Below are 11,941 nucleotides of genomic sequence, written 5' to 3' on the forward strand. Positions count from 1 at the left end.
AGTCAATTAAACCTGGTTTCGATCAATATTTTAGAGGATAACACCGGTTAGGTCTGGGTTAGGTCTGGGATATTCGCGCATCTGGCTTATACTTTCGCCTTTTTCGCAAACTTGTTGGCCAGATCCTGGGTTTTTCTCGTGTTTGAATCACGCAGTAATGTGGTAACACACTGAAGCAGTCAATTAAACCTGGTTTCGATCAATATTTTAGAGGATAACACCGGTTAGGTCTGGGTTAGGTCTGGGATATTCGCGCATCTGGCTTATACTTTCGCCTTTTTCGCAAACTTGTTGGCCAGATCCTGCGTTTTTCTCGTGTTTGAATCACGCAGTAATGTAGTAACACACTGAAGCAGTCAATTAAACCTGGTTTCGATCAATATTTTAGAGGATAACACCCGTTAGGTCTGGGTTAGGTCTGGGATATTCGCGCATCTGGCTTATACTTTCGCGTTTTTCGCAAACTTGTTGGCCAGATCCTGGGGTATTTTGGTGTTTGAATCACGTAGTAATGTTGTACCACACTGAGGCAGTCAATTAAACCTGGATTCGGACAGTATTTTAGAGGATAACACCGGTTAGGTCTGGGTTAGGTCTGGGTTATGCCCGCATCTGGCTCATGATTTTGCCTTCTTCGCATACTTGTTGGCCAGATCCTGGGTTTTTTTCGTGTTTGAATCACGTAGTAATGTGGTAGCACAATGAAGCAGTCAATTAACCCTGGTTTCGATCCATATTTTGGAGGATAACACCGGTTAGGTCTGGGTTATGCCCGCATCTGGCTCATGATTTTGCCTTTTTCGCAAACTTGTTGGCCAGATCCTGGGTTTTTCTCGTGTTTGAATCACGCAGTAATGTGGTAACACACTCAAGCAGTCAATTAAACCTGGTTTCGATCAATATTTTAGAGGATAACACCGGTTAGGTCTGGGTTAGGTCTGGGATATTCGCGCATCTGGCTTATACTTTCGCCTTTTTCGCAAACTTGTTGGCAAGATCCTGGGTTTTTTTCGTGTTTGAACCACGCAGTAATGTGGTAACACACTGAAGCAGTCAATTAAACCTGGTTTCGATCAATATTTTAGAGGATAACACCGGTTAGGTCTGGGATAGGTCTGGGATAGGCGCGCATCTGGCTCATGATTTTGCCTTCTTCGCATACTTGTTGGACTGATCCTGGGCTTTTTTCGTGTTTGAATCACGTAGTAATGTGGTAACACACTGAGGCAGTCAATTAAACCTGGATTCGGACAGTATTTTAGAGGATAACACCGGTTAGGTCTGGGTTAGGTCTGGGTTATGCCCGCATATGGCTCATGATTTTGCCTTCTTCGCATACTTGTTGGCCAGATCCTGGGTTTTTTTCGTGTTTGAATCACGTAGTAATGTGGTAGCACAATGAAGCAGTCAATTAACCCTGGTTTCGATCCATATTTTGGAGGATAACACCGGTTAGGTCTGGGTTATGCCCGCATCTGGCTCATGATTTTGCCTTTTTCGCAAACTTGTTGGCCAGATCCTGGGTTGTTCTCGTGTTTGAATCACGCAGTAATGTGGTAACACACTGAAGCAGTCAATTAAACCTGGTTTCGATCAATATTTCAGTGGATACCACCGGTTAAGTCTGGGTTAGGTCCGGGATATGCCCGCATCTGGCTCATGATTTTGCCTTCTTCGCATACTTGATGGCCAGATCCTGGGTTTTTTTCGTGTTTGAATCACGTAGTAATGTGGTAACACAATGAAGCAGTCAATTAACCCTGGTTTCGATCAATATTTTAGAGGATAACACCGGTTAGGTCTGGGTTATGCCCGCATCTGGCTCATGATTTTGCCTTTTTCGCATACTTGTTGGCCAGATCCTGGGTTTTTTTCGTGTGTGAATCACGTAGTAATGTAGTAACACACTGAACCAGTCAATTAAACCTGGTTTCGATCAATATTTTAGAGGATAACACCGGTTAGGTCTGGGATATGCGCGCATCTGGCTTATACTTTCGCCTTTATCGCAAACTTGTTGGCCAGATCCCGGGTTTTTTCCGTGTTTGAATCACGTAGTAATGTGGTAACACACTGATGCAGTCCATTAAACCTGGTTTCGATCAATATTTCAGTGGATACCACCGGTTAAGTCTGGGTTAGGTCCGGGATATGCCCGCATCTGGCTCATGATTTTGCCTTCTTCGCATACTTGATGGCCAGATCCTGGGTTTTTTTCGTGTTTGAATCACGTAGTAATGTGGTAACACAATGAAGCAGTCAATTAACCCTGGTTTCGATCAATATTTTAGAGGATAACACCGGTTAGGTCTGGGTTATGCCCGCATCTGGCTCATGATTTTGCCTTTTTCGCATACTTGTTGGCCAGATCCAGGGTTTTTTTCGTGTGTGAATCACGTAGTAATGTAGTAACACACTGAACCAGTCAATTAAACCTGGTTTCGATCAATATTTTAGAGGATAACACCGGTTAGGTCTGGGATATGCGCGCATCTGGCTTATACTTTCGCCTTTTTCGCAAACTTGTTGGCCAGATCCCGGGTTTTTTCCGTGTTTGAATCACGTAGTAATGTGGTAACACACTGAAGCAGTCAATTAAACCTGGTTTCGATCAATATTTTAGAGGATAACACCGGTTAGGTCTGGGTTAGGTCTGGTATATGCGCGCATCTGGCTCATGATTTTGCCTTTTTTGCAATCTTGTTGGCCAGATCCTGGGTTTTTTTCGTGTTTGAATCACGTAGTAATGTTGTACCACAATGAAGCAGTCAATTAAACCTGGTTTCGATCAATATTTCAGAGGATAACAACGGTTAAGTCTGGGTTAGGTCCGGGATATGCCCGCATCTGGCTCATGATTTTGCCTTCTTCGCATACTTGGTGGCCAGATCCTGGGTTTTTTTCGTGTTTGAATCACGTAGTAATGTGGTAACACAATGAAGCAGTCAATTAACCCTGGTTTCGATCAATATTTTAGAGGATAACACCGGTTAGGTCTGGGTTAGGTCTGGGTTATGCCCGCATCTGGCTTATACTTTCGCCTTTTTCGCAAACTTGTTGGCCAGATCCTGGGTTTTTTTCGTGCTTGAATCACGCAGTAATGTGGTAACACAATGAAGCAGTCAATTAACCCTGGTTTCGATCAATATTTTAGAGGATAACACCGGTTATGTCTGGGTTAGGTCTGGGTTATGCCCGCATCTGGCTCATGATTTTGCCTTCTTCGTATACTTGTTGGCCAGATCCTGGGTTTTTTTCGTGATTGAATCACGTAGTAATGTGGTAACACAATGAAGCAGTCAATTAACCCTGGTTTCGATCAATATTTTAGAGGATAACACCGGTTAGGTCTGGGATAGGTCTGGGATAGGCGCGCATCTGGCTCATGATTTTGCCTTCTTCGCATACTTGTTGGCCTGATCCTGGGCTTTTTTCGTGTTTGAATCACGTAGTAATGTGGTAACACAATGAAGCAGTCAATTAACCCTGGTTTCGATCAATATTTTAGAGGATAACACTGGTTAGGTCTGGGTTAGGTCTGGGATATGCGCGCATCTGGCTTATACTTTCGCCTTTTTCGCAAACTTGTTGGCCACATCCTGGGTTTTTTCCGTGTTTGAATCACGTAGTAATGTTGTACCACACTGAGGCAGTCAATTAAACCTGGATTCGGACAGTATTTTAGAGGATAACACCGGTTAGGTCTGGGTTAGGTCTGGGTTATGCCCGCATCTGGCTCATGATTTTGCCTTCTTCGCATACTTGTTGGCCAGATCCTGGGTTTTTTTCGTGTTTGAATCACGTAGTAATGTGGTAGCACAATGAAGCAGTCAATTAACCCTGGTTTCGATCCATATTTTGGAGGATAACACCGGTTAGGTCTGGGTTATGCCCGCATCTGGCTCATGATTTTGCCTTTTTCGCAAACTTGTTGGCCAGATCCTGGGTTGTTCTCGTGTTTGAATCACGCAGTAATGTGGTAACACACTGAAGCAGTCAATTAAACCTAGTTTCAATCAATATTTTAGAGGATAACACCGGTTAGGTCTGGGTTAGGTCTGGGATATTCGCGCATCTGGCTTATACTTTCGCCTTTTTCGCATACTTGTTGGCCAGATCCTGGGTTTTTTTCGGGTTTGAATCACGTAGTAATGTAGTAACACACTGAACCAGTCAATTAAACCTGGTTTCGATCAATATTTTAGCGGATAACACCGGTTAGATCAGGGATATGCGCGCATCTGGCTTATACTTTCGCCTTTTTCGCAAACTTGTTGGCCAGATCCCGGGTTTTTTCCGTGTTTGAATCACGTAGTAATGTGGTAACACACTGAAGCAGTCCATTAAACCTGGTTTCGATCAATATTTCAGTGGATACCACCGGTTAAGTCTGGGTTAGGTCCGGGATATGCCCGCATCTGGCTCATGATTTTGCCTTCTTCGCATACTTGATGGCCAGATCCTGGGTTTTTTTCGTGTTTGAATCACGTAGTAATGTGGTAACACAATGAAGCAGTCAATTAACCCTGGTTTCGATCAATATTTTAGAGGATAACACCGGTTAGGTCTCGGTTATGCCCGCATCTGGCTCATGATTTTGCCTTTTTCGCATACTTGTTGGCCAGATCCTGGGTTTTTTTCGTGTGTGAATCACGTAGTAATGTAGTAACACACTGAACCAGTCAATTAAACCTGGTTTCGATCAATATTTTAGAGGATAACACCGGTTAGGTCTGGGATATGCGCGCATCTGGCTTATACTTTCGCCTTTTTCGCAAACTTGTTGGCCAGATCCCGGGTTTTTTCCGTGTTTGAATCACGTAGTAATGTGGTAACACACTGAAGCAGTCAATTAAACCTGGTTTCGATCAATATTTTAGAGGATAACACCGGTTAGGTCTGGGTTAGGTCTGGTATATGCGCGCATCTGGCTCATGATTTTACCTTTTTTGCAATCTTGTTGGCCAGATCCTGGGTTTTTTTCGTGTTTGAATCACGTAGTAATGTTGTACCACACTGAGGCAGTCAATTAAACCTGGTTTCGATCAATATTTTGGAGGATAACACCGGTTAGGTCTGGGTTAGGTCTGGGATATGCGCGCATCTGGCTTATACTTTCGCCTTTTTCGCAAACTTGTTGGCCAGATCCTGGGTTTTTTCCGTGTTTGAATCACGTAGTAATGTGGTAACACAATGAAGCAGTCAATTAACCCTGGTTTCGATCAATATTTTAGAGGATAACACCGGTTAGGTCTGGGTTAGGTCTGGGTTATGCCCGCATCTGGCTTATACTTTCGCCTTTTTCGCAAACTTGTTGGCCAGATCCTGGGTTTTTTTCGTGTTTGAATCACGCAGTAATGTGGTAACACAATGAAGCAGTCAATTAACCCTGGTTTCGATCAATATTTTAGAGGATAACACCGGTTATGTCTGGGTTAGGTCTGGGTTATGCCCGCATCTGGCTCATGATTTTGCCTTCTTCGTATACTTGTTGGCCAGATCCTGGGTTTTTTTCGTGATTGAATCACGTAGTAATGTGGTAACACAATGAAGCAGTCAATTAACCCTGGTTTCGATCAATATTTTAGAGGATAACACCGGTTAGGTCTGGGATAGGTCTGGGATAGGCGCGCATCTGGCTCATGATTTTGCCTTCTTCGCATACTTGTTGGCCTGATCCTGGGCTTTTTTCGTGTTTGAATCACGTAGTAATGTGGTAACACAATGAAGCAGTCAATTAACCCTGGTTTCGATCAATATTTTAGAGGATAACACTGGTTAGGTCTGGGTTAGGTCTGGGATATGCGCGCATCTGGCTTATACTTTCGCCTTTTTCGCAAACTTGTTGGCCACATCCTGGGTTTTTTCCGTGTTTGAATCACGTAGTAATGTTGTACCACACTGAGGCAGTCAAGTAAACCTGGATTCGGACAGTATTTTAGAGGATAACACCGGTTAGGTCTGGGTTAGGTCTGGGTTATGCCCGCATCTGGCTCATGATTTTGCCTTCTTCGCATACTTGTTGGCCAGATCCTGGGTTTTTTTCGTGTTTGAATCACGTAGTAATGTGGTAGCACAATGAAGCAGTCAATTAACCCTGGTTTCGTTCCATATTTTGGAGGATAACACCGGTTAGGTCTGGGTTATGCCCGCATCTGGCTCATGATTTTGCCTTTTTCGCAAACTTGTTGGCCAGATCCTGGGTTGTTCTCGTGTTTGAATCACGCAGTAATGTGGTAACACACTGAAGCAGTCAATTAAACCTAGTTTCAATCAATATTTCAGAGGATAACACCGGTTAGGTCTGGGTTAGGTCTGGGATATTCGCGCATCTGGCTTATACTTTCGCCTTTTTCGCATACTTGTTGGCCAGATCCTGGGTTTTTTTCGGGTTTGAATCACGTAGTAATGTAGTAACACACTGAACCAGTCAATTAAACCTGGTTTCGATCAATATTTTAGAGGATAACACCGGTTAGATCAGGGATATGCGCGCATCTGGCTTATACTTTCGCCTTTTTCGCAAACTTGTTGGCCAGATCCCGGGTTTTTTCCGTGTTTGAATCACGTAGTAATGTGGTAACACACTGAAGCAGTCAATTAAACCTGGTTTCGATCAATATTTCAGTGGATACCACCGGTTAAGTCTGGGTTAGGTCCGGGATATGCCCGCATCTGGCTCATGATTTTGCCTTCTTCGCATACTTGATGGCCAGATCCTGGGTTTTTTTCGTGTTTGAATCACGTAGTAATGTGGTAACACAATGAAGCAGTCAATTAACCCTGGTTTCGATCAATATTTTAGAGGATAACACCGGTTAGGTCTGGGTTATGCCCGCATCTGGCTCATGATTTTGCCTTTTTCGCATACTTGTTGGCCAGATCCTGGGTTTTTTTCGTGTGTGAATCACGTAGTAATGTAGTAACACACTGAACCAGTCAATTAAACCTGGTTTCGATCAATATTTTAGAGGATAACACCGGTTAGGTCTGGGATATGCGCGCATCTGGCTTATACTTTCGCCTTTTTCGCAAACTTGTTGGCCAGATCCCGGGTTTTTTCCGTGTTTGAATCACGTAGTAATGTGGTAACACACTGAAGCAGTCAATTAAACCTGGTTTCGATCAATATTTTAGAGGATAACACCGGTTAGGTCTGGGTTAGGTCTGGTATATGCGCGCATCTGGCTCATGATTTTGCCTTTTTTGCAATCTTGTTGGCCAGATCCTGGGTTTTTTTCGTGTTTGAATCACGTAGTAATGTTGTACCACACTGAGGCAGTCAATTAAACCTGGTTTCGATCAATATTTTGGAGGATAACACCGGTTAGGTCTGGGTTAGGTCTGGGATATGCGCGCATCTGGCTTATACTTTCGCCTTTTTCGCAAACTTGTTGGCCAGATCCTGGGTTTTTTCCGTGTTTGAATCACGTAGTAATGTGGTAACACAATGAAGCAGTCAATTAACCCTGGTTTCGATCAATATTTTAGAGGATAACACCGGTTAGGTCTGGGTTAGGTCTGGGTTATGCCCGCATCTGGCTTATACTTTCGCCTTTTTCGCAAACTTGTTGGCCAGATCCTGGGTTTTTTTCGTGTTTGAATCACGCAGTAATGTGGTAACACACTGAAGCAGTCAATTAAACCTGGTTTCGATCAATATTTTAGAGGATAACACCGGTTAGGTCTGGGTTAGGTCTGGGATATTCGCGCATCTGGCTTATACTTTCGCCTTTTTCGCAAACTTGTTGGCCAGATCCTGGGTTTTTCTCGTGTTTGAATCACGCAGTAATGTGGTAACACACTGAAGCAGTCAATTAAACCTAGTTTCGATCAATATTTTAGAGGATAACACCGGTTAGGTCTGGGTTAGGTCTGGGATATTCGCGCATCTGGCTTATACTTTCGCCTTTTTCGCAAACTTGTTGGCCAGATCCTGGGTTTTTTTCGTGTTTGAATCACGTAGTAATGTTGTACCACACTGAGGCAGTCAATTAAACCTGGTTTCGATCAATATTTCAGAGGATAACAACGGTTAAGTCTGGGTTAGGTCCGGGATATGCCCGCATCTGGCTCATGATTTTGCCTTCTTCGCATACTTGGTGGCCAGATCCTGGGTTTTTTTCGTGTTTGAATCACGTAGTAATGTGGTAACACAATGAAGCAGTCAATTAACCCTGGTTTCGATCAATATTTTAGAGGATAACACCGGTTAGGTCTGGGTTAGGTCTGGGTTATGCCCGCATCTGGCTCATGATTTTGCCTTCTTCGTATACTTGTTGGCCAGATCCTGGGTTTTTTTCGTGATTGAATCACGTAGTAATGTGGTAACACAATGAAGCAGTCAATTAACCCTGGTTTCGATCAATATTTTAGAGGATAACACCGGTTAGGTCTGGGTTAGGTCTGGGGTAGGCGCGTATCTGGCTCATGATTTTGCCTTCTTCGCATACTTGTTGGCCTGATCCTGGGTTTTTTTCGTGTTTGAATCACGTAGTAATGTGGTAACACAATGAAGCAGTCAATTAACCCTGGTTTCGATCAATATTTTAGAGGATAACACCGGTTAGGTCTGGGTTAGGTCCGGGATATGCCCGCATCTGGCTCATGATTTTGCCTTCTTCGCATACTTGGTGGCCAGATCCTGGGTTTTTTTCGTGTTTGAATCACGTAGTAATGTGGTAACACAATGAAGCAGTCAATTAACCCTGGTTTCGATCAATATTTTAGAGGATAACACCGGTTAGGTCTGGGTTAGGTCTGGGTTATGCCCGCATCTGGCTCATGATTTTGCCTTCTTCGTATACTTGTTGGCCAGATCCTGGGTTTTTTTCGTGATTGAATCACGTAGTAATGTGGTAACACAATGATGCAGTCAATTAACCCTGGTTTCGATCAATATTTTAGAGGATAACACCGGTTAGGTCTGGGTTAGGTCTGAGGTAGGCGCGTATCTGGCTCATGATTTTGCCTTCTTCGCATACTTGTTGGCCTGATCCTGGGTTTTTTTCGTGTTTGAATCACGTAGTAATGTGGTAACACAATGAAGCAGTCAATTAACCCTGGTTTCGATCAATATTTTAGAGGATAACACCGGTTAGGTCTGGGTTAGGTCCGGGATATGCCCGCATCTGGCTCATGATTTTGCCTTCTTCGCATACTTGTTGGCCAGATCCTGGATTTTTTTCGTGATTGAATCACGTAGTAATGTGGTAACACACTGAAGCAGTCAATCAAACCTGGTTTCGAACAATATTTTAGAGGATAACACCGGTTAGGTCTGGGTTAGGTCTGGGATATGCCCGCATCTGGCTCATGATTAAGCCTTCTTTGCATACTTGATGGCCAGATCCTGGGCTTTTTCGTGTTTGAATCACGTAGTAATGTGGTAACACAATGAAGCAGTCAATTAACCCTGGTTTCGATCAATATTTTAGAGGATAACACCGGTTAGGTCTGGGTTAGGTCTGGGTTATGCCCGCATCTGGCTCATGATTTTGCCTTCTTCGCATACTTGTTGGCCAGATCCTGGGTTTTTTTCGTGATTGAATCACGTAGTAATGTGGTAACACAATGAAGCAGTCAATTAACCCTGGTTTCGATCAATATTTTAGAGGATAACACCGGTTAGGTCTGGGTTAGGTCTGGGATATTCGCGCATCTGGCATATACTTTCGCATTTTTCGCAAACTTGTTGGCCAGATCCTGGGTTTTTCTCGTGTTTGAATCACGCAGTAATGTGGTAACACACTGAAGCAGTCAATTAAACCTAGTTTCGATCAATATTTTACAGGATAACACCGGTTAGGTCTGGGTTAGGTCTGGGATATTCGCGCATCTGGCTTATACTTTCGCCTTTTTCGCAAACTTGTTGGCCAGATCCTGGGTTTTTTTCGTGTTTGAATCACGTAGTAATGTTGCACCACAATGAAGCAGTCAATTAAACCTGGTTTCGATCAATATTTCAGAGGATAACAACGGTTAAGTCTGGGTTAGGTCCGGGATATGCCCGCATCTGGCTCATGATTTTGCCTTCTTCGCATACTTGGTGGCCAGATCCTGGGTTTTTTTCGTGTTTGAATCACGTAGTAATGTGGTAACACAATGAAGCAGTCAATTAACCCTGGTTTCGATCAATATTTTAGAGGATAACACCGGTTAGGTCTGGGTTAGGTCTGGGTTATGCCCGCATCTGGCTCATGATTTTGCCTTCTTCGTATACTTGTTGGCCAGATCGTGGGTTTTTTTCGTGATTGAATCACGTAGTAATGTGGTAACACAATGAAGCAGTCAATTAACCCTGGTTTCGATCAATATTTTAGAGGATAACACCGGTTAGGTCTGGGTTAGGTCTGCGGTAGGCGCGTATCTGGCTCATGATTTTGCCTTCTTCGCATACTTATTGGCCTGATATTGGGTTTTTTTCGTGTTTGAATCACGTAGTAATGTGGTAACACAATGAAGCAGTCAATTAACCCTGGTTTCGATCAATATTTTAGAGGATAACACCGGTTAGGTCTGGGTTAGGTCTGGGTTATGCCCGCATCTGGCTCATGATTTTGCCTTCTTCGTATACTTGTTGGCCAGATCCTGGGTTTTTTTCGTGATTGAATCACGTAGTAATGTGGTAACACAATGAAGCAGTCAATTAACCCTGGTTTCGATCAATATTTTAGAGGATAACACCGGTTAGGTCTGGGTTAGGTCTGAGGTAGGCGCGTATCTGGCTCATGATTTTGCCTTCTTCGCATACTTGTTGGCCTGATCCTGGGTTTTTTTCGTGTTTGAATCACGTAGTAATGTGGTAACACAATGAAGCAGTCAATTAACCCTGGTTTCGATCAATATTTTAGAGGATAACACCGGTTAGGTCTGGGTTAGGTCCGGGATATGCCCGCATCTGGCTCATGATTTTGCCTTCTTCGCATACTTGTTGGCCAGATCCTGGATTTTTTTCGTGATTGAATCACGTAGTAATGTGGTAACACACTGAAGCAGTCAATCAAACCTGGTTTCGAACAATATTTTAGAGGATAACACCGGTTAGGTCTGGGTTAGGTCTGGGGTAGGCGCGTATCTGGCTCATGATTTTGCCTTCTTCGAATACTTGTTGGCCTGATCCTGGGTTTTTTTCGTGTTTGAATCACGTAGTAATGTGGTAACACAATGAAGCAGTCAATTAACCCTGGTTTCGATCAATATTTTAGAGGATAACACCGGTTAGGTCTGGGTTAGGTCTGGGTTATGCCCGCATCTGGCTCATGATTTTGCCTTCTTCGCATACTTGTTGGCCAGATCCTGGGTTTTTTTCGTGATTGAATCACGTAGTAATGTGGTAACACAATGAAGCAGTCAATTAACCCTGGTTTCGATCAATATTTTAGAGGATAACACCGGTTAGGTCTGGGTTAGGTCTGGGATATTCGCGCATCTGGCATATACTTTCGCATTTTTCGCAAACTTGTTGGCCAGATCCTGGGTTTTTCTCGTGTTTGAATCACGCAGTAATGTGGTAACACACTGAAGCAGTCAATTAAACCTAGTTTCGATCAATATTTTACAGGATAACACCGGTTAGGTCTGGGTTAGGTCTGGGATATTCGCGCATCTGGCTTATACTTTCGCCTTTTTCGCAAACTTGTTGGCCAGATCCTGGGTTTTTTTCGTGTTTGAATCACGTAGTAATGTTGTACCACACTGAGGCAGTCAATTAAACCTGGTTTCGATCAATATTTCAGAGGATAACACCGGTTAAGTCTGGGTTAGGTCCGGGATATGCCCGCATCTGGCTCATGATTTTGCCTTCTTCGCATACTTGGTGGCCAGATCCTGGGTTTTTTTCGTGTTTGAATCACGTAGTAATGTGGTAACACAATGAAGTAGTCAATTAACCCTGGTTTCGATCAATATTTTAGAGGATAACACCGGTTAGGTATGGGTT

Source organism: Colletes latitarsis, unplaced genomic scaffold, assembly GCF_051014445.1.
Source record: "Colletes latitarsis isolate SP2378_abdomen unplaced genomic scaffold, iyColLati1 scaffold0002, whole genome shotgun sequence".
In the NCBI taxonomy this organism is placed as follows: domain Eukaryota; kingdom Metazoa; phylum Arthropoda; class Insecta; order Hymenoptera; family Colletidae; genus Colletes; species Colletes latitarsis.